Source organism: Ictalurus punctatus, chromosome 4, assembly GCF_001660625.3.
Source record: "Ictalurus punctatus breed USDA103 chromosome 4, Coco_2.0, whole genome shotgun sequence".
Taxonomy (NCBI): domain Eukaryota; kingdom Metazoa; phylum Chordata; class Actinopteri; order Siluriformes; family Ictaluridae; genus Ictalurus; species Ictalurus punctatus.
In genome coordinates, this window is record NC_071284.1 from 24,478,292 (window position 1) to 24,493,072 (window position 14,781).

Genomic DNA, 14,781 nt, shown 5'->3' on the forward strand with positions numbered 1-14,781 from the left:
GACAGAGCATAGACATATTACCGCCTAGCACCATTATGCATTCCGTCTTTCCTTTAATTCATCATTACTCTATTGTGCTCTGCACTACGCTAATACTGCCAGTTGTGCACAGCAATGCGAGGGGTTTAAATAACCAGTCACAATTACCTTAATTGCTGACATCGGGTAACATTTCAAAACATGCCCCTCTGCCAATAACTGAACTGGGCGGGGACAGGACAGGAACCAAAACAAGTGCACAGGTCCATTGTAAACATAGTCTTAGCATCCATGCACACTTCAAGCACGTGCACGCGCTCTCCTGCCACTCGTGCATATTATCGCCGCAGCACTCTCTGCTGGCGAGATCGTGACAGAACCCCCTCCAAAGGTGCTCCGGGAGGACTGCCAAAGAGCACCCCCCTCCAAGGGTGGTCCTGGGCTCCTGTGTAATCTGTCCTTTCATGCATCAGGAAACAGAGCAGCCTCCGCCGGGTAGCAGACAGGAGGAGGACCGCCCCCTGCAGGGCTGAAGCTCGGGGCGATGTCCACCGCGGGGCTGGAGCTTGGGGTGACATCCTCAGCGGGACTGGAACGCTGGGGATGTCCTCAGTGGGACTGGAACGCTGGGTGACATCCTCAGCGGGGCTGGAACGCTGGGCGATGTCCTCAGTGGGGCTGAAACGCTGGGGGACATCCTCAGCGGGGCTGGAGCTTGGAGAGACACCGTCAGCAGGGCTGGAGTTCGGAGAGACGCCCTCTGCGGGGCTGGAGCTCGGAGGGACGTCCTCTGCAGGGCTGGAGCTCGGAGGGACATCCTCTGCTGGACTGGAATGTGGGACAGCTTCCTCGGCAGGACAGGACAGTGGGACAGCTTGCTCGGCGGGACAGGACAGCGGGAGCGCTTCATTGGTGGGACAGGATAGTGGAACAGCTTCCTTGGTGGGAGAGGACAGTGGTACAGCTTCCTCGGTGGGACAGGACAGCGGGACAGCTTCCTTGGCAGGGCAGGACAGCGGTATCCCAATCCCGCTGTTGCCGGTGGGAGTTCGGCGGCGAACCTTGGTGGGAACTGCATGGACTGGAAACGTGGCCAGTAGTCTAAGCATCTCCCAATAAGATGCCCTCCTGCTACTTCCATGGTCTGGGGCAGTATTCTGTTACAAAACACAACTTGGACAGGAAGTAAGCGCAGTAGTAAAGTCTTTATTTACACTTAAGTCTATAGACGAGGAGGCGGGAAACGAGGTCTAGACATAAACTTACAGTTGAAACAAAAAACATGAACCCAAACATGTAAAGTCTACTCGTTTCATTCTGGCATGAAACACTCGTTTAACTAAGGCAGGAAACACTCGTTTAATTAAGGCAGGAAACACTCATTTAACTAAGGCAGGAAACACTCGTCTAACTAAGGCAGGAAACACTCATTTACAATGGCATAAACACCCGTTTAACTAAGGCAGGAAACACCTGTCCAACTATGGCAAGAAACACTCGTTTAACTAAGGCAGGAAACACTCGTCTAACTATGGCAGGAAACACTCATTTGACTATGGCAGGAAACACTCGTTTGACTCTGGCATGAAACACTCGTTTAACTGTGGCATGAACACTCGTTTAACTATGGCATGAACACTCATTAAACTATGGCATGAACACTCGTTTAACTATGGCATGAACACTCATTTAACTATAGCATGAAACTAGGAACAGGAAACTTGACAGAACATGAACACATTACCGCCTGGTACCATTATACATTCCGTCTTTCCTCTATTATTCTCTACGCTAATACTGCCCGATATGCGTAGCAATGCGAGGGGTTTAAATAACCAGTCCCAATTACCTCAATTGCTGACAGCTGGTAACATTTCAAAGCACACCCTCGCACCTCTGCCAATAACTGAACAGGGCGGGGACAGAAGAGAAACCAAAATAAGTGCACATGTCCGTTGTAAACAAAGTCTTAGCATCCATGCGCACTTCAAGCATGTGCACACACTCTCCAGCTGACTGTGCACATCATCGCTGCAGCGCCATCTGCCGGTGAGATCGTGACAGTTATGGTACCGTATACAGTTTTGGGTGTTTTTATAAAAAAAAATTTGAAAAGTGCGGTTAAGTATTTGTCATGCGGTACGTGCAAATAGACAACTGCTTGAAGCCATGGGCTGCGTCCCAAACCGCGTACTTACCGTCTATATAGTAGCCGAGATACATTTATTTCTCCTACTACAGGCCTATAGTAGGCAAGTATGTGGTTTGGGACACAGCGTTGCTCTCTTCTTTGACGTAAAATGGTTGAGCACTGCCGTGTGTGATCATGTCCTGTCGCAAAATGCGGTGAAAACTCTCACATGTTAATAATGTGATTAAGGTGTTTACATGTCTGTAATACACCTCGATAATGCGACTAAAACAGGAGTACTCCACATGTCTTAATTCGATTTGTGTTTACTTCGAGTATGACCTTAATCGGATTAAGTTCATTAAAAATTGCTGTTTACATGGTAGTTTCTTAATCAGAGTATTGTCTTAATCGGGTTAATATTGGAGCATTGTTGTCAAAACGCACTGACTGTTGCAGGCAGTGTAATAATCCTGTAGCACAAAGGTGGAGGGAAACTAGAAAAACCAGACTCAGCATGCAGGGTTTCAACCAACAGAGACAGATCAGCAGCCAGATGTGCTAATTGATAGTGAGTGTTCAGGTCCAGGCCTGAGTCATGGAAGGATGGAGGAAAAAAAAAGAACAAAGTTACACTCTTTCCCTTATAAAAGATGCCGCTCTGAGTCAGACATTACATAGCCTTGGCAGAAACAGGAAGCACACTCATAGAATACATAGAATAAAGTATAGGGAATAACAAGACAAACATTTATTTTAATGATCATATTATACATATACTATTAATAAATAAAGAAATGCATAAACTTACCCATGATAAAGAAGAAAAGTACAAAGACAGCTAAGGTCCTCACTCCATGATGGTCAGATCAAAATGCCGTAAAAAGCAGAAGTTGTTTTTTTTTAAAAAGGAAATAGAAAAAGGGCAAACTTAAGGGTAACAAAAAAAATACCTAAATTTCAGACATAAGTAACCAAAAGTAACCCCAGACATAATGGAATCGGAAAAAAAAACAACTAAACTTTAGACTTAATGGTTGTGGAAAGCACCCAAAAAATCATACATATTCGAATTTGGGCATACACAAGTTTTAACAAACTGTATAAAAGGGAACCCTCAACTGAGGGGTTTTTAGATCACTTTGGGATGTCTCACTGTGTGGATCTTGTGTTGGTAGACAATAAACTTGTACCCTTTCTTTTCTCACTCATGATTCTTTCTGTTTTTCTTCATCCACAAGCTGATGTAACTATTTGACTTTAACTTGGTAGTGTTCAACTTTTTGGAAAATTTGGCACAGCAGATCCTTTGGCCACTCAAATCATCCTCTTCACAGTGTGTTGAGACAATATAGACAGACATCCTCTTCCAGGGTGATTCATCACATTTTCAGTTGACTGGAACTTCTTAATTATTGCCCTGATGATAGAAATGGTCATTTTAATATTGATGATTATGTCTTATAGCTCATGGAAATCAAAAATCCAGTATCTCAGAAGATTAAAGTATTTATAATACAGAAATGTCGAGCTTCTGAAAAGTATGTTAATTTATACACTCACTAGTTGGCCTGGGCTCCTTTTGCACAAATTACTGTATCAATGTGGCGTTGCATGGAGGCAATCAGCCTGTGGCACAGCTGAGGTGTTATGGAAGCCCAGGTTGCTTTGATACCGGCCTTCAGCTTGTTTGTATTGTTGGGTCTGGTGTCTCTCATAGATTCTCTATGGTTTTCAGGTCAGGCAAGTTGGATGGCCAATCAAGCCCAGTAATACCATGGTCAGCCAACCAGTTACTAGTAGCTTTGGCACTGAGGACAGGTGCCGAGTCCTGCTGGAGAAGGAAATCAGCATCTCCATAAAGCTCGTCAGCAGATGGAAGCATGAACTGTTCTAAAATCTCCTGGAAGACAGCTGCATTGACTCTCGACTTGAGAAAACACAGTGGACCAACACCAGCAGATGACATGGCACCACAAATCATCACTGACTGTGGAAACTTCAGACCCTTCAGACCCTGGGACCTTGATTTCCAAATGAAATGCAAAATTTACTTTCACCATACCCATGATTGTGATTGTGTGTACTGAACCAGACTGAGAGATTAAAGGCTCAGGAAACTGTCACAGGTGTTTTGAGTTAATTAGCTGATTAGATCTCTTCTCAGGTTGACATTTCTGTATTATAAATTCATTATTTTAATATTAAATTATGGGAAAAAAAGAACTTTTCCACAATATTCAATTTTTTTTTATGTTCACCTGTATTATTATAGCCTGTTCCCATTTTATGAAGCTCAACAACTTTTTGCCGCACATCACAGCTATATTCTGTGGTCTTATCCATTGTTATGAATGACTAAGGGAATTTGGCCTATGTGTTAACTCATATTTATACCCTTGTTAAACAGGAAGTCATGGTTGAACAATTTCCTTTTCCTAGTCACGCAGGTGTAATAAAAAATGTAAAATATCAATGGAAATATACTTAAAATATATTTTTCTCATATGAATTCATAGGGTTGCCAATAAATGTGGCACACCTGTATTTAACAAAGATATAAATGTCTTGATAAACCTGTGTTGTGTTTGCAATTGTTTGATATCCATGAGATTATTTTTTGTGATTATTTTAACAAAAGATCAAAAGGTTAAACAATAAAGACAATTTTCACAGCCTTCTTTGCTCGTATTTACCAAGTTTGCCAAAATTAGAGGAGGGCACTATATGTTTGATGCAAAAAGAAGAGAACACCATAACCACAGTGAAGCACTGTGGTGACAGCAGCTTCCTATGGGGCTGCTTCAGCTTAGACAGTCTCTGTTCAAGACAGAGGGAATCATGGATAGCTCCAAATACTATTGTTTTTGTTAAGTTTTTTTTTCCCTAAACATTTCTATTTTTTATTTTATCCTTTATTTATTTTTTATTTTATTGTTTACTATGTCACATTAAAGGTGGCAAAATATCTAACATGATTTATCTTGGTTTAATTTTTACATCACAAAAACTTGCAATTTTAACAACAGTGTTTAGACTTTATATACACTATATGTGCTACAAAATTAAATTGATTCTCACTTTAAGGTGGATGTTATTAATACATTTTTAAAATTTCAAACAGGGTCAGAAAATGCATACACATGACTACAGAAATATGCACAAGATGACAATTGATTCTCACTGGCTGTTAGACAGCAAAATCCCCAGTGTTGATTTAACACACAGAGTGTTGAATTTACACCCTACAGTGTTTATATAAGTCCATTGGACACAAATGAACACTCTGGGTATCATGTACCATGGGGAATACGGAAGCAGAAGCGGGCGGCAGGATTCAGGCAGTATAATCCAGAGGGGTAATCAAAGTTCGTAGTCAGGAAACAGGCAATGGTCAGGCGAACGGACAAACAAAACAAAAAGGGGCAAAGCAGAAATCGAGGTCAGGAACGTAAGCAAGGTCAAAGTCATTATGCGGATAAACACTGTAATATAGGCTTGGAATAACGTCAGAGAAACCAGTCTGCTGAACGTATACTTTGCAAAGTATGTTTGCATGCAAAGTCTCTAAAGAGCTGTGGTGAGAGGGCAAAGAGATTGGCTGCAGGTGTGTGTGATTAGAACTCCGGGGAGGGTGAGCGCCGGTGTGTGTGGGAAGTGTAGTTCGCAGCGACCATGTTGGAAATGAGTGTTGCTTCTCGGGAAACCGAGTCGTGGCTGGGCTGAGATATTACAGAACACCCCCCAAAGGGCTCACTCCGGAAGCAGAGTTCTTTCTGGGTCTCCCCCGGGGTCGTGGACCTGGAAGATCAGGGTGAGCTACATGCAAGTCCTTACGTAGCTCTGGATCCAGTGTGTCTTGTGTTGGAATCCAGCATTTTTCTTCTGGTCCGTAGCCCTCCCACTTGACTAAACACTCAAGCTTGCCCCTCCTGCGCATAGAGTTGAGGATATTTTTGATCAGGAACGCCGGTTGCCCATCGATCTACAGTGGTACAGGAGAGGTTGCGGAGGGCACCTCCATGGCTAGAGGTTTGGTGATGACGGGCTTAAGTCGTGACACGTGGAAGGAGGAGGCTATGCAGCTGTGTCGAGGTAGTTCCAGATGGTAGGTAACCTCATTGATTTGTTTAAGGATCTTGAAGGGCCCAGTGTATCTTGGGGTGAGTTATTTTGCCACAATGTGGTTGTCTCAAGTCCCTTGTGGATAACCAAACCCTATCGCCGGGTTGGTAACGTGGATGCTCACTGCGGTGGCAATCAGCTCTACGTTTGAATGTGTGTGCCATCTGTCTCAGGCGCTGGTGTGTGTCGGACCAGACTTGTTCACTTCTCTGGAACCACTGATCCACTGCTGGTGATTCCGTGGGAGTCGTATTCCAAGGAAACAGTGGGGGTTGGTAACCAAGTACGCACTGAAATGGTGTGAGTTTCATGGCTGAGTGTCGGAGTGAATTTTGAGCATATTCGGCCCATGGAAGGAATCTGCTCCAATCTTTGGGGCTAGAGGCACAGAATGTCCTGAGGAACCGGTCTAATTCCTGGTTGACTCGTTCCTTGGCCGTTAGCTTGTGACTGATAACCAGATGTGAGATTGACTGTGATTCCCATCTTTTCCATAAAACTGGACCATACTCTGGATGTGAATTGAGGTCCCCTATCACTATTTCCTCCAGGATGCCAAAGTACCTAAATACATGCTGAAATAGTAATTCGGCTGTCACGAATGCAGTAGGTAGGGCGTGTAGTGGAATGAGCCTTACTGACTTTGAAAATCGGTCCACCGTGACCAGAATGGTTGTGTTACCTTGGGACTTGGGTAGATCGGTCACAAAGTCAATAGATATATGTGACCATGGGCGTTCTGGCACGGGTAGGGGCTTGAGCTTGCCAGTAGGTAGTGTCCGTGGTACCTTACTCTGTGCACACGAGGAACATGACGCCACCACTCTGTGTATCTCCCTCTACATATTTGGCCACCAGTACTTCTCCCGTAGCAGATGGTATGTGCGTTGTGCCCCTGGGTGACCTGTTCCAACTACCGTGTGGGCCCAGACAACAAGTTCCTGTCAGTACTGTTCAGGCACGAATAGTCTTCCCGAAGGGCATGTTTCTGGAACTTGTGACTGGGGAATGTTCTCTAGCGCTTGATCAAGCTTCCACGCTAGGGTACTGATAATACATGAAGGAGGAATGATGTACTCTCCGTGGTTCTTCCAAACCTCTGTGTTATCCAGATGAGACAGGGCATCAGCCTTAGTATTCTTGGATCCGGGTCGGTATGACAGGGTGAACTGGAACCTGGTGAAAAACAGTGACCATCGGGCTTGAGGGGGTGACAACCTCTTTGCGGTGCGTAGATATTCTAAGTTCTTGTGATCAGTGAAAATGATGAAAGGGTGTGTAGCTCCCTCCAGCCAGTGCCGCCATTCCTCCAGGGCTAACTTAACGGCCAAGAGTTCTCTATTTCCCACATCATAATTTGTTTCGGCAGGTGATAGTTTTCGTGAAAAGAAAGCCACCGGATGGAGTTTTGGCCTCTCTCCGAACCATTGTGAGAGAACTGCTCCTACGCCTGTCTCTGATGTGTCGACCTCCACTACGAATGGTTTGGATGGGTCTGGGTGCTTGATAATGGGAGCGCTTGTGAAGCCCTTCTTGAGCTGATCAAGTGCTGCTTGGGCAGCTGGGTTCCATGGCAGGCATTTAGGCTTCCCTTTCAACAAGGACGTCAGTGGATTTGCTATGGAACTGAAATTTCGGATGAACCTTCTGTAGAAGTTGGCGAAACCCAGGAACCTCTGTAGCTCCTTCACTGTAACAGGCTTGGGCCAGTCCACCACTGCTTTTACCTTTACTTGGTCCATGGTCACCCTCTCAGGGCTGATGATGTACCCCAGGAATGAAATAGTGTCCTTATGGAACTCACACTTTTCGGCTTTGACGTACAACTGGTGCTGGAGTAATCGTTGCAGGACTTTACAGACATGGTGAACGTGCTCCTCCTTGGAGATGGAATAGATCAAGATATCATCAATGTATGTGATTACGTTACGTCCCAGCATGTCCTTAAGATGTTGTTTATGAGATGCTGGAAGACAGAGGGAGCGTTAGAAAACCCATACGGCATTACCAGGTATTCGTAGTGCCTGAAGGTGGTGCTAAACCCCGCCTTTCACTCGTCCCCCTCTCTGATCCGGACCAGGTTGTAAGCACTGCGGAGGTCCAGCTTGGTGAAGATGGTAGCAGTGCGAAGCTGTTCTAAAGCAATGGGTACTAACGGAAGAGGGTAGCGATACTTGATGCTGCATTGGTTTAGACCCTTGTAGTCTATGCATGGTCGTAACCCTCCTCCCTTTTTCTCCACAAAGAAGAATCCGGCAGATGCTGGGGACATAGAGGGTCGTATGTAACCCTGAAGTAGTGATTCTTGAATATATTCCTCCATAGCTCCCTGTTCGGTTTGTGTTAGTGGGTAAACTCTTCCATGGGGTGGCGTAATGCCCAGAAGCAGATCGATGGCGCAGTAATAGGGCCGATGAGTGGTAATCCACTAGCCCTTTCTTTACTAAATACCTCGCTGAGGTCCTGGTATTCAGTGGGAATCTGGACGGTGGTAGTACTGGTCGGGCGTTCGATGGAGGTGGTTACTAGCATGATCACGGGTGTCAAAAGACAACGTTTGATGCAGTGAGGGGACCAGTGCGTGATCTCCTTATGAGTCCAGGAAATACCCGGGTTATGCGTGTTCTTACCAGGGAAGGCCTAGGACCACTGGATGTCTGGCGGACACCGTGACGTAGAAAACCATGCTCTCCTGATGGAGTGCGCTGGTCCAGAGGTTGAGTGGTTCAGTGCATTGTGTGATGAACCAACCACCCCCCCCCCCCCCCCCCCCCCGCAATGGGGGCCCCGCCCCATCGATAGCTTGGATCCGCCGTGTATGGTGGTCTGGTCGATGCAGTTCCCTGCCACTCCTGAGTCAATCAGCGCTTCAAAAGTACAACACAGTCCTGAGTATTCTACTATGACCAGCAGTAAGAATGCAGATTGAAATGCGTTCTGGGTTACAGGACCCAACTCACCCCTGGCTGATGTAGCTAAGCCGCCCCATTCTCTCCTACGGCACGGTGTTGCTTGAGAGGGTATTGTCGGACGAAGTGCTTATCCTCGTTGCAGTAGAAACAGCGAAGATCGCGACGCCATCTCTCTCTCTCCTCCATATTAACCCGCGCCCAGCCCAGCTGCATGGGTTCAGCAGGGAGAATTGCACCGCAACCTCTGCCTCGCTGTGTACTGGCAGCGGCTTTGTAGCAGACAGTCTAGGTGAATAGCCAGGCTAATGAGTGAGTCGAGTGTTAAGTGATCATCGCGACATGCCAGTTCTGTCACTATGTTTGGATTCAATCCCTGGCAAAACATAGTTTTGAGGGCAGGTTGGTTGCATCCGCTCCTGGCTGCTACTGTGCGAAACTCTAGGGCATAGTCCGCAACGCAGCGTGTCCCTTGCTTTAGAGTCAGTAGTTCCTCCCTGGTCTCCTGTTGTCTGGAGAGTGATCAAAGACGATCCGAAATCGCTCTTTCAGTTGATCATAGGTAGTGATGGTGCTATCTCCCTATTCCCATTCCGCCGTGGCCCAGAGCAGAGCTCTCCTGGTCAATAGCTCCATGAAATGGATCATTTTCCGACTCTCCGGCATGTGTGGGTAGCTGGAAAAAAACAGGGAGCACTGGAGGAGGAAGCCCTGGCAGCGTGCCGGAGCTCCGTCGTACTTCTCCGGCGCCGGTATGTGAGGAAAACGCGCAGTCGGCGGTGTAGCAACCGGCGCGGCTTGAGCTAGCCTAGCTACCTGCTCAGTCAGGTTAGCTAGCTGTTGTCTCTGGTCGCTAATAATCTGACCGTGGCCCTCCACGGCTTGATACCACTGCGGATCACCCGCTGCTTCCATTTGGATGGCGAAGTATTCTGTCATGTACCGTGGGGAATACGGAAGCAGAAGCGGGTGGCAGTATTCAGGCAGTATAATCCAGAGGGGTAATCAAAGTTCGTAGTCGGGAAACAGGCAATGGTCAGGTGAACGGAAAAAAAAAAAAAAAAAAAACAGGGCAAGGCAGAAATTGAGGTCGGGAACGTAAGCAAGGTCAAAGTCATTATGCCGGATAAACACTGGAATATAGGCTTGGAATAGAGAAACAGAGAGACAGAGAAACCAGACTGCTGAATGTATACTTCATATAGTATGTTTGCATGCAAAGTCTCTTAAGAGCTGTGGTGAGAGGGCGAAGTGATTGGCTGCAGGTGTGTGTGATTAGAACTCTGAGGAGGGTGAGCGCCAGCGTGTGTGGGAAGTGTAGTTCGCAGCGGCCATGTTGGAAGTGGGTGTTGCTTCTCGAGATCTCGAGTCGTGGCTGGGCTGAGATATGACACTGGGTGTTAATTCAACACTAGGGATTTTACTGTGTACTTATTTATTTACAAAAAGTGTCAGAAAATACATACACCAATTCTATGCAGTAAATGACTACAACTTGACACAGAATGTGCTGAAAATTTGATATATGCATACAGTTTGCACAATGCTATGTGCAATTAATTTTTACTGCACTCATCACTTTAACTGATAGCTCTTAAAGCTCACATGGAGAGGGAAGTGAGTGCAAAGAGAGTGGGAAAGTGCAGAAAAAGTAAAGAGGTCTGAGAGAAATTAAAGTGTATGGGTGAGAAAGAAAGAGAGGAGTAGGAGGGTGGCTTAAGGCCAAGTCCTTGTCACTCTCAGCTGCAGGTAAAAGGTAGAGACAGGGGGATGAAGAGATTAGAGGAAATTACATTTAGGGGAAATTAAGGAAAAACTAGTGAGTGAGAGATCAGAGATCAACTACAGGGAGCAAAAGCAAATGAGTGAGGAAGTTTAACTGGACATGAATTGCACAAAAATGAACAGTTTTACAGCCAAAAATGCAAACATATGTAAGCCTTGTGCTTAAAAAAATGTGTAAATGATACAGTGCCCTCCAAAACTGCCACATTTATAAAAACCTGTGAGAAGTTGGTTTGTGAGAGGGAGAGTTCTGTGAGACCTGTAAGAGTTCCTTTTAGGAAAACATACATTTCCATCCTACCATTTAATACCACAAAATTGTTAATGATATGTTGGCTACATGAAGTAAATATGAATTAAATAAGAATGAGTAAATGAAATACAAACTCCCTCCCTCTAGTAGGTGCTACAGGGCACTCTGCACCAAAACAATTAGGCACATGAACAGTTCCTGCCCAAACCTAAACCCACTACCCCCACAAGCCAGCTCCCTCAAGAACAGTTTATACAGACACTAATCTTCCATAAAGTGGAATTATTGGGCTGTAACACAATATACTACTGTTACTGGTACTTTATAACCCACATTTACTGGTTTGTATTTACTTGGCAATACTGCAATATTGGCAACAAAGTTGCCAGTAAATTACTGTACAATTTAGGGTTTTTTTTTGTTTGTTTGTTGTTTTTGTTTTTTTTGCTTGTAAATGTGCATTTTTTACAGTGTACTCAAACCTACACATTACTTATTTTTTTCTAACAGGATTCCATCTAGCATTATTAAAATCTTCTTATATTGGCAAAGATGTCTCAATGCAGCTCTCCATAAGGTTAGTCTTAAGTTACTTACATTTTATTGATTTTGTTCTTAGTTTTGCATGTACTTTTGTCTTGTACACCATGTGCCTTTGTTACGGTTTTAGTCATCACTCATGTCTTGTTACTGGTTTGATCTTTAATTGTATTGACCTATTATGTGTTATTCCTTGATTAGTTTGTATATGTATACCCTGTATTTTCAAAGGATTGTTGTGAAGTTGTGCATTTAATAAGTCTGTGCCTTGGTTTCCTGTTTCCACCATTGATTTTTTTTTTCAACTCTTGCCTGTGTTTTGTCTTTATTCTTGAATAGTCCTGTCCTGTTGATGTTAGACTCCCTCTAACTTTGATTCTTGGATGCATTTGCATCCTGTCTCTCACATATTACCATTACATTTTTTTTCTGAAATTTTTTTCACATATCACTAATTGATATGTGAAAATATGTTAGCATAAACATGAGTATAAAGCAAAAATTCCAGAAGTGATGTGGTTGAATTACTCCTTATTTTTATAATGTTGATATCCATTTAGGTTCTGTATTATTTTTTTATGAATAGAGGACGCAAACATGAAGTTTAATTCACAATAACATAAATTGCAGCCTTAACAATTTCTAAACATTACATTTTTAAGGTTAAATTATTTTTAAACAATTTCCAATGTGTTATTAGCTTTAGTGTTGAAAGCCTGCATGTAATGCATTTATTTCATAATTGTAAATGTGTAGTAATCAAGAATCATACAAGTCATTAATCATTATCATGGTCATGTATAAACCATAATAATGTCATAGTCTGGCAGATCCCATCTACTTCCCTGTGTTCCAGTGTTTTTCTGCCTCTTGCTTCTGTGTGTGTTTGTGTGTGTGTGTGTGTGTGTCTCTGAGCGTAGCACTCCAGTTCAGGCCTTGCCTGATGGAAGATTGATCTCACCTAGGTTCTCAACTATTCACCCAGTCTGCAGTGTTTATAAGCCCCAGTTTTTTAGTCACTCATCACCTTTTTGTTCTGGCTTCAGTGTGGTACCCTTCTGGCCTTCCTCTCATTTGTTTTCCTGTTATGTCAAGAGTTTTCTTTGTCTTGTTTTCCTGTGTTTATCCTGTCTGTTTCTCATGTTCCAGGTTCACTGCTCACGCTGCCTGCCTGCTCACTCTTGGCTCACTTCCTGCTACACCCAGCCCTGCCTTGCCCTCCTCGTGTTTCATAGAGTGTCTGTGTTCTGCATTTGGTTGCCCTCGTCTCTGTGTTCATGACAAATAACGAGTCCTGATTTATGATTTATCATGTGAAAATTTATTTATTTTTTATTGTTTTAAGGTATAAAGATGTGTTATCAAGGCTTGAAATATGTTCAGTTTTGAATAACTGTCTAGAGAGTGTCTGATTCTTTCATTCACAGCAAATTAATATACCAGTCATTTGAAGATGTTTAGACTTTTTTTTGGCAAAAAAGGAGTGTTATATTGGGCAGGCTTTTGTATGAATATGAAATGATTACCTGCTGTTTTTCAATTAAAAAAACAAACAAACAAAAATTCAGCCTTTTATACCAGATTAACAGAAATCTACTTTCTCAGTCATGGTTAGAAATAGTCCTAGACTTATTACTGTCCATGTATTCAGGACTAATCGTCCTGAATTTACTAAGCAGATTTTATGAAGGAAGATTTGAACTACTCATTGACAAAACTTAGGCTTAACTTAAACATTCCTGGCAAGTATAACTTCAGATTGATGTTGTTTGTCATAGAAGACACATGGATTACTTGGACTATGTCAATGAAGACACAGTATTCAGGTGTGATTTTGGCCCATTCTTCTAAACATATTGTCTTTAAATCTTGTTCAATTGAATTCAAGTCAGGTGATTGACTGGGCCACTCCAACGCCTGCATTTTTTTCTCTGAAACCAATTGAGAGTTTCCTTTGCTGCATCTTCATCATCCTGAATGATGGCAGCAGATTCTTCTCAGGAATGTCCCAGTAAAGGGTTCCATTCATTGTTCCTTCAATTATATGAAGTCTGCCAATACCATGCAATGAAAAACAGTCCCAAACCATAATGTTTCCACCTCCAAACTTCACTGTTGGTGTAATATTTTTAGGTGATGTGCAGTGCCATTTCTTCTCCAAACATGGTGTGTAGTATAAAAAGCCAAAAATGAGTCCAAATGAGTTGTAGCAAACTTTAAACAAGCTTTGACATGCCTTTTCTTTAGTAATGGAGTCTTGTGGAGTGAGCATGATCAGTGGAGTGCATTGCCTATTGTTTTCTCTGTAACAATGGTACTTGCTGCCTCCAAGTGTTTCTGGAAGGTCTTTGTGAGTGGTCCTTGGCTCTTGTAAGTAACATCCAGCTTAATCTGATTTCCTCCCTGTGTACACTGCTGATTCTCTCTTGGCTGAAGATCCCCAGATAGTCCCCAGAATCCCCAGATAGTCACCTGGGAAGATCACCAATTGGAGCTCCTTCTGCCATTCCTCTTGCTCAGCCCTTCCTCCCACTTAGGGCCCCAATTCCCTGTCGACCTTATTGACCCCTGACCTCTCGGCTGCAGAGCACCACAATCTGGGAGAGACCTTCAGCAAGGACAGAGCCCTCACCTTGCTGCCTCATCATCCTTATGATTGTGCTACAGACCTGCTCCCTGGGGCAACCCTACTATTGGGCCGGCTGTACAACCTGTCCTGCCCTGAGAGGGAGGCCATGGAGAAAAATATCAATGACTCCCTTGCTGCCGGGATCATCTGACCTTCAAAAAAATAGTACCATCTTCCCCCCTTAATTCAGCCTTTGAACCCTTGCATAGAACCAATATTTTCACAAATCTGGACCTGCGGAACACATATCATCTGGTTGTGACTTGGGGGGTGGAAGAATGTGTTTAACATCCCCCTGGGCCACTTTGAATACTTGGTCATGCTGTTTGGCTTCACCAACATCCCAGCGGTGTTCGAAGCCCTGCTCAATTACTCTGGGACTTCCTGAACTGCTTAATCTTCGTGTACCTTAATAACATCCTGATTTTCT